Raw genomic sequence first — 9,360 nt, 5'->3', positions numbered from 1 at the left:
TAAATTACTTTGGATGAAGGCTACTTTGAGTGACTTTGGAATCAAATTCAAACAAGTGCCATTGCTATGTGACAATGAGAGTGCTGTGAAGCTAACCAACAAGCCCGGTTCAATATTCTAGAACAAATCACATAGATGTCCGCCATCATTTCATAAGAGACACCAACAAAAGGGGGACATTTGCATTGAGAGTGTGGGCGCTGATGATCAACTTGCTGATATATTCACCAAGCCACTTGATGAGAAGAGGTTTTACATGTTAAGGAATGAATTGAACATACTTGACTTCTCAAATATGTGTTGATGCACCCCCCATTATATGACATGCCTCTCCTTCAAGCAAAGCAAGGTAAAGTTGATCGACATGTCATTCATCCATTGCTAAGGACTTGTTTAGTGCATCTAGTCATTCCTATCATGTCTTAGGCTCATTTATGAAAGTCAAATGAATTTGATGCTTGTATGGTACCACTATTGCTTGTATGCTTGAAATGATCTAGTGGTAGCATATGACATATTTGTGAGCTTTTGAACCTAGTGTTTGATCTGGAAAATAAGCTATAAGTGTTTAACTCAACATGGTACAAGATAACCCTTACTTAGAGGTGTGAAGAAGCTTGTCCTTGGATCAAACCGAGTTAAATATCTTTTGCAGGTAATCTAGATTGAACCAAATTAGGAAAATGATCCCCACTTCACATGGTTTCACCCCAACCTGTCTAAAATTTGAGCTCACCTTTTGTGCTAATTGTTGACAAAGGGGAAGAGAAATTCACAAAGATAGTAAGATAGGGGGAGCAAACAAATGAAATATCATTGTAAGGGGACCAATTAAAATTTGAAGCACATAAGTAGGGGGAGCAAGCTCATAAACTTATATGTTGCATTTGAATGCGCATTACATATGTTTGCTTGCATGGCACAAGTTCTTAAATTCCCTATCCATGCTTGTGTGGTGTATGCTATATTGTAGAAAATGATTGATGAAATAAAAACTAGCATGCATAGGATAGCTAGATATTCCTTGATCTTTTACAAGTGGCACTAGAACCTTGCTTCTAATATTGATCTCATGAGGTATGTAGCTTGTCTTTGCTTTTCAAGTGATATCTAGCAAACCATGGTGCTAAGGATGGTGTTCAAATGGCAATTCCGATTGGTATCACACTTTAAAGGTCCATTCTTTACACCTTAGCATCATTTGGTAGCTATTACTCTCCCAAACTTCTAATCCATGCATATATGCAAGCTTTCAAATTCAAACTCTTAACATATATGTAGGAGGAGCCAAGACTACCAATTTGGGTTGATGAAACTTGTCAATAACCTTTACACATGGTAATATGCTTGGAAAAGCAACATGAATCCAAAAAGATTTCATTGAATATCTTTGTAAATAGGTTGTCATCAATTATCAAAAAGGAGGAGATTGAAAGCCCTAGTTTGGTTTTAGATAATTGATGAAATTTAGGACTAACCTTTCATCTAAGTGTATGAATTAGATAAGGTAGTCCAATCCAAGTGGTGAAGCTAGATGATGGTCATGGTGAAGGTGATGGCCACAAAAGAGATGATCAAGTGCTTCACATTTAGAAAAGAAGAAAGAGAAAAACAAAAATGGGATCAAGGCAAAGGTATATTGATAGGAGCCATTTTTGGTTTGCACTCAAGGCACCATAGAGGGTGTGAGTGATTTAGGATCGATAGCCATACTATTAAGAGGGGAATTCTCATGGTTAATACGGATGTCAAGTGCCACTAAGTGATTGCATTCCATGCATATGCACTAGGGCCTAGTGTGCTAACATTTAACCCTTGAAAATGCTTGTGAAAAATGCTAACACATGTGCACAAGTGGTAAGACACTTTGGTGTTGGCACATAGAAACAAGGGTGTTGAGAAACGTGTTGAAAGTGCTGGTCTCAGAGAGACCGGAGCGTTCGATACAGGGACCAGACGTGTCCGGTATTTGACTCAGCGGCAGTTTTTTAGAAGAGACCGGACACATCCGGAATAGGGACCGGACACGTCCGATATTTGACCCTGGCCTGAGAAGCTAAGGCAGGGATGATTGGACGTTGGGCTGCATCTATTCGTGTTGGATCTGACGCGTCAGGTCATGCCCTGGACCTCTCGGTGTAGATTTTCATTGTGATCGGACTCTAAGTGAAACGTTGACCTAAAGCTGCTTTATCCGCCTGAAGTCGTGTAAACTAGAAATGAATTAACAAATATGAAGCAAGACCTACTCCCTCCCATCCCAGGAATAATTGAAGAAAGTTATCTCCAGTCACCAACATTAGCATAAAAAAGTAAAAATGGATAAATAACACATAAATCGAGGGCTATGCGGATCCTCAGACATATATGAAATGCGTTCGGTTAGAGGAGATCCTTTGCATGGTGATGTGCACCTGACGTAGGGACGTGTTCGGTCATAGTTGAGATGCTCTAGGAGCTCTCTGGACTCGACTTGACGCTGCCTCAGCTGCGTCCTATCATTTTCCAGCAGCGCATCCGATCGTTCACTAACTTTTGCATAGAGAGAGCCGTTGGGTGCCAACGGCTATATACGTTTGAATGAGACACGTGGCATCCAGGCAGTGACCAGACGCAGTGACTGGATGCATCCGGTCGCCACACCAAACGCGTCCGGTCAGTTCGCAGATAGCCCAGTGAAGGGGTATAACGGCTAGTTGAGTTGTTGGGTCTCGATAAAAGCATGGTGGCCAGCTCTTGCTCGCTCTCTTGGCTCTCTAACTTGTTGATACACCTTGTGAGCATACTCCCATGCCTCCCACTCATCTAGCTTGTGATTTGATCATCCAAAGTGAGATTGGGAGTGATCTAAGTGCATTTGCATTATGTTTGAGCATCTAGTGGCACTTGGGATCGTGTTGGCTGCGAGTCTTCTTGTTACTCTTGGTGGTTGCCACCACCTAGATGGCTTGGAGCAGCGGAGGAGCTTTGGCACGTGTTGGTGATTGTTCATGGCTGGCTCATGTGATTGTGAGGGGTCTTGTACCTTCCTCGACGGAGAGCCGAAAGGTAACTCTAGTGGATTGCTCGTGTCATTGAGTTACCTCACTTGTGAGTAGGTTCTTGTGGTATCCAATTGTGTGGACGAGATTCATGTAACACCTCTTAGCTGCCGAACCACCAAGTGTTGGTCGACACAATAGGGACTAGCGTGCCGGCAAGCACGTGAACCTCGGGAGAAAAATCGTGTCTCTCTTGTGTGATTGGATTTCTCCCGGTGATTGGATTGTCTACATCTTATGATTGGTTCATTCCTCGACATGGTAGTATAATCACCTTACTCACTCCATTACTTTCCCGCAAACTAGTTGTAGCAAACTCTTTAGTGTAACTAGAATTGAGAGCTTGCTTTGTAGCTTAGTTTCATCTAGTGGAACTCTTTAGTGTAGCCTTGTTGAGAGCTCTTAGTGAGTAGTAACTTAGCCCCTTGTATGCCTAGTGATTATACCTACTAGAATTGTTGGGATAGGTAGCTTGCAACCCTTGTAGAGCTAGAGCAAAATTGCATTACGCTGTTTATCATACTAATCAAATTGCTCTAGTGATATTGTAGACTTTTAAATAGGATATTCACCCCCCTCTAGCCATATTAGGACCTTTTACCATGGCGATTCACCGGAAGCTCGATAGTGAAGACGACAGGGAGCAATGCGGGAGAGGCCATCTCAGAGACCCACTTGCATGTAGGGAAAGCCCGAGGGCTATCCACAGAGTTACCCAAATAGGAGCTTGGCCCTTGCGAGGGCTTCCTCATGAGGGGTTCAATGAGGAATATGGGGGAGTGAGGACAGTCTAGGTATGCACACTGGTGCGGTCGATGTGCTGATGGACGGTCCGGTAAGCACCGGACGATCCGTGAGAACAGTCCACCAGAGCAACTTTAAAAATCCTAAGTGTTGGTTATCGTGGATGGTCCGAGCTTCTGGCGGATGGTCTGAGGATCCAAACCCAAGACTAATTAGTTCTATTAGTCAAATATTTAAATTTTTTAGGACTATCCGGTGAGCGGCGGAACGGTCCACCGGTGCACAACCGAGAAGGGGTGTCCTCGAGTTGCAAAAATGATTTTTTGCTAGACTATTTGCATGTGTCATGGATGATCCTGCTAGGACAAGTCTATAGGTTCCAAGTTTGTGAAGTCTATTGCTAGTTCTCCCGGATGGTCCGCTGTGCGGACGAATGGTCTGTGAAAACATCAACGACTGGGACAAAAGTGCAAGCTCTCTGAGTGATTTGGCGGACGGTCCTGTGTGGACGTTTTTAGTGCAAAAATGAACATAACAAAATGAAGATCTTAGTCTATGTGTTATGCATGTCAAAACTATTGTTGTGGGGTGTTTCTAGGGTACTATAGAACATATCTAGCTAGTCAAACTAAGCTACATTGCATCTATCTACCATCTAGGTCATAAGGAGTGTTTTTTAGATGATGAAGATCTAGTTCATGAATGTGATGAAAATGTGCATAAAGCTCGAATCCAACCTTACCAAGGGAGTCAGGGGGCGTTGTTGGGCTTCTCAACAAAATGAAGAGGTTGGTTCTCCCCCTTCTTCCCCTGCTCCTCCCTTTTCTTGATTTCTCCTCCTCCTCATAGCTCCAAATGGTTAGGGAGAGAGGCCTCATCCCTCTTCGATCCCCAACCTCTTGTGGAAAACACCTCCTACTTGATCTCCATGGTTCCTTGCTAGTGACGGCAATCTCTAATCCCTTCTCCTTGCTCCTCTTTGCTCTGGGTGTGTGTAGAGAGAGGGAGTGGAAGAACTAGAGAGAGAGGGTGTACGGGAGTGAAGCGAATGAGTGTGGGAGAGTGGAGAATGTTGGTGATTAATTAAGCGTTTCCACGAAATGGACACCTATGTTGACATATGGGGCTAGAGAAGCTATTGTGGTGATAGCTCACTGCTGTGCATGGGATGTTCTAGCGGATGGTCCAAGTGAGCGTTGGACGGTCCGTGAGAACACAAATGGTCTGAAAAACTTGTAAGTTTGTGCTAATGTTCTAGTGGAACATTCCCGTGGTGTGGTGAACTGTTCGCGAGAACACACAGTGCCTAGTGGTAAATAGGGATGCTAGCAAGACAAGCTTTAAGCCAAGTCAAACGCCTAGCATAGGAAAGAAGCCTACCTTTCCAACCAGCAATACTTGTGATAACTTTATCCACTACAGTTTGTAGATCCTCTCTCCTTAGTTTTGAGCCTAGTATTATGCTTGACCATGTAACCTCATGGATTCGATGTGATTTGGTATGCAGAGTACCTAGAAAGCTAGTACCCTAGTACATCTCAGCTATTCATTGGGTGACTTTGGACTTGCATGAGAAAGGTTGATGTGATGAGTTACCCCATATGAACCGACATGTCACTTGGGCGACGACTTTCATTCTCATAATGGTAAAATATCCTCTATAGAGCTTTTGAATGATAAAACCATTTCAAAATATCGCACTTTCGATTATGAGCACGTTCATGATTTCAAGCTTTAGAGTTGTTGTCATGAAAGGACTTGTGGAAGATTGAGCTCCACCATGTGAAAATGTTCATGCTTCTAATTAACTTACTTGTTGTGCCTAGAAATAGATGGTAGACAAATTTTACTTAATGCACAAATGCCTTTATGCAAAACCAATTTTATCCATTACGAAAGCTTAAATGTGTATTCCTTTGTTTACTATACTGGGTAAGTCATGTGGAGTATAATTGTGTACTCATGGTGCAACGTTTAAGTTTTGCAAGTGAGATAACTCTGACCTACAGCTACATCTATGCTCTTGAGCACTACTATGATTAGGACCTGAGAGTGAGCCATAGCCCTTGTGCATGCTGTAGCCCGAGGATGTGGCATGGTCCCCAGATGTATCTTTTATTTAAAACTTTTCATATGAATAGTTTTTATGTAGTACTCTAGATGATGAACTTAATGTTTGTTGAACAACTCGTGTTGTAATTTAACTAATCTTTATGTTAAGTGGAACTTGTGTGAGCTTTGTATGTTCTTCTTTAGCAATGGATATTGAGCATGTCATGCACAGTGGTTAGCACATATGGTGTTGAAAGATTTAGTTTGGTTTTGGATAATTGATGAAACCCTAGGTACTAACCTTTTGCTCTAAGTGAATATGAGGATAGGTTGGTACAAACCAAGCATTGGAGAAAATGGATTATGATCATGATGATGGTGATGGCCATGGTGATGATCAAGTGCTCAAGCTTGGAAAAGAAGATAGAGAAAAACAAAATGGCTCAAGGCAAAGGTATATTTGATAGGAGTATTTTGTTTTGCCACTCAAGACACCAAGTGGGTGTGAGTGGGTTTAGGATAGATAGCCAGTACTATTAAGAGGGGTAAAACTCATCATGAAATGTGGTTATCAAAGTGCCACTAGATGTTCTAACTCCTTGCATATGCATTTAGATTCTAGTGAGTGCTAACACCCTTGAAAATGCTTTGTGAAAATGCTAACACACGTGCATATTGGTGATACACTTGGTGTTTAGCACATGGAAGCAAGGGTGGTGAAGTTTGAGAAGAGGAGGAGCTGTTTTGGGGGACTAGACACTGGTCTCGGGAGGACCGGACCCGGCGCTGGTGAGTCCGGTCACCAACTCAGATCAGGCGCATAGTGAAACAGTGATCGGGCGCTAATGTAATAGTGACCAGATGCTAATGAAACAGTGACAGGACGCTAATGCCACTTGTGGCCGCACGCTCCTGTACAACTGTTCACAGACAGGCAATGCGTGTGGTTGGGTGATCGGACGCTAGGTGAGTCCGGCCAAAATACCTCTCTAGAACCTCTTAGTTCATGACTGGATGCGTTGCAACATGCATCGGATGCTCCTGCAACTTCTATCGGATGTTGTTGCAACTTGCATCGCACGCTATTGCAACAATGCACCGGATGCATCCGGTCAACGCGTAGGACGAAGCCCCACCTTGTGCCTAACGGCTCTATTTCGTTTGGGTGGCTATAAAAGGTGGTTGGCCGGCTTGGGCTCTAACTCTTGGCCATTTCTATTGAGAATACACCGTAGTGAGCCTAACCATTCCTCTCTAACTCATCTTGCTTGATTGATTCATCATTTGGTGAGATTGGAGAGCATCCAAGCGTATTGCTTTGAGTCATTGCATCTAGAGGCACTTGGTGATCGTGTTTCGCTATGGGATTCGCTTGTTACTCTTGATGTTTGCCAACACCTATGAAGGGGACCATGACGCCTAAGAGGTGGGGGTGAATTAGGCAACTTAAAAAATCTAACTTTTAACTATGGCCTCTTTTTCTAACTCTAGCAAAACCTATGCAATAGATAAACTATCTAAATGTGTAACTATGGTTTTGCTAGTGTGTTGCTATCTCTACCGCAAAAGGAGTAATACAAATAATGTAAATGTGGAAGCTAAAGAGCAAGGTAGAGATATGCAAACTCCCGTCGACGACTCTGGTATTTTACTGAGGTATCGAGAAGCGCGCAAGCTTCCCCCTAGTCCTCGTTGGAGCCCCTCGCAAGGGCCAAGCTCCCGGTCGGGTAACTCCGTGGATAGCCTCAGGCCTTCCCCACGTGCAAGTGGGTCTCCGACGTGCCTTCCGGCAAGCCTCTCCTGGATGCTCTCCGTCATCTTCACTATCAAGGTTCTGGCCAAAACATCGCGGGCCTTGTTCCCTCTGGTACGTGGTGGCCACACCACAAACGCGGTTGGTGTGATCTCACAAGACTACAAGCCCCTCCGATGTACAACAATAGTGCGCGCAAGCACCAAGTGGTAAGAGGTATGCTAACCTTACTAAACACTAGGCCTAAACCTAGAGCAAGCGCATAAGCGGTGGTCTAATCAACCTAAGCACTTCGCAAAGCACCTACGCTAATCACCTAATAAAACACTAAGCACTATACAAGTGGAGATCACTAAAATGGTGTATCAACACCCTTGATATGTTTCTTCAGCTCCACACTACTCAAATGGCTGGTTGGGGGTTGTATTTATAAGCCCCACAGAGAAAGTAGCCGTTGGGGACGAAGTCCCACTTTTCTACTACCGACCGGACGCTGATCACATCCTGACCGGACGTGTTCGGTCGTCCTGACCGTTGGAGCGGCAAACAACTGATCGGACGCTACCAGCGTCCGGTCACATGCCACCGGACGTGTTTGGTCGCAAGTTCACCGCTCTAGAACCTCTTTGTACTTGATCTGACGCTGTTGTCCTACGTCCGGTCGATTTGCCGCCAGTGTCCGATCCAACGTCCGGTCTCTGCTGTTGTTGCCAAGCCTCTGATCGGAGTGTCTGGTCGCTTTTTGTCAGTGTCCGATCCAGCATCCAGTCGCTGCTGCTATTGCCGAGCCTCCTAATCAGAGCATCCGGTCGCTTTCCTCTAGTGTCCGGTTGCTTCTGTGAGCTTGCTTCTTCGTGATCTTGCATGCGGCTTGGTTCCTGTCTTCGTGCTTGGACTTTGCTTGATATCTTGGGTCTTCTCTTGTGCTCCTAAGGTCTTGCTTAGGGTGTTGATCATTGGATCATCACGTTGCCTTTGTCCAAGTCATGTCTTGCATCCTATTGAACTACAAAACAATCACTTGCAAATTCATTAGTCCAATTTGGTTGTGTTAGTCATCAAACACCAAAATCCAAAGTAAATAGGCCTAGGGTCCATTTTCCTTACAATCTCCCCTTTTTGGTGATTGATGACAACACGACCAAAGCAAGCAAATAATAAAATTTTGAATTTTAAACCTATCTACTTGCTAGGATGCAATGCAAGGGGCAAGATTATATGATGCTAAAAGATACTACTTGTAAGACTACATAAACACTTATCTTGCCCTTGCAAATGTCCCCATGTGGTATTATGGACTTAAGCCTTGCTTTCTACAAATTCTCCCCATTACATAGGCTAATCCATAATCCACTATCCTCTCTTTCTCGGACCATTACTACAAATTAATGCTTGCTTTTGGTCCTCTAAATTCCCCTCCTTTGGAATCAAACGCCAAAAAGGAAGACATTAGTAGCACAAGGGAGGGTCAAACTTTGTGATCCTTTGTGTGTAGAGTGAAATAGATCATAAAATTTGACTCTCACATTATATAGACTAAGCTCTCCCTAAATATATGCATACATATGATAGAAGTCAAAGCATATGCATAATTGGCAAAGTATTGCACAAGGGAATTTAATCTATATAATGCATGGAGAAAGCATATAAATATCAAGATGAAATCAACATGATGATATTAGTTTAGAAATACCACATGTAGAAATCAATTTGATTTCTACCACTTGCAATCGGTGGTGGATATTTGAAATATGATGCTTAACTCTGGGG

This window comes from Miscanthus floridulus, chromosome 11, assembly GCF_019320115.1.
Source record: "Miscanthus floridulus cultivar M001 chromosome 11, ASM1932011v1, whole genome shotgun sequence".
Lineage (NCBI taxonomy): Eukaryota > Viridiplantae > Streptophyta > Magnoliopsida > Poales > Poaceae > Miscanthus > Miscanthus floridulus.
Note: the sequence above shows the minus strand (reverse complement) of the source record.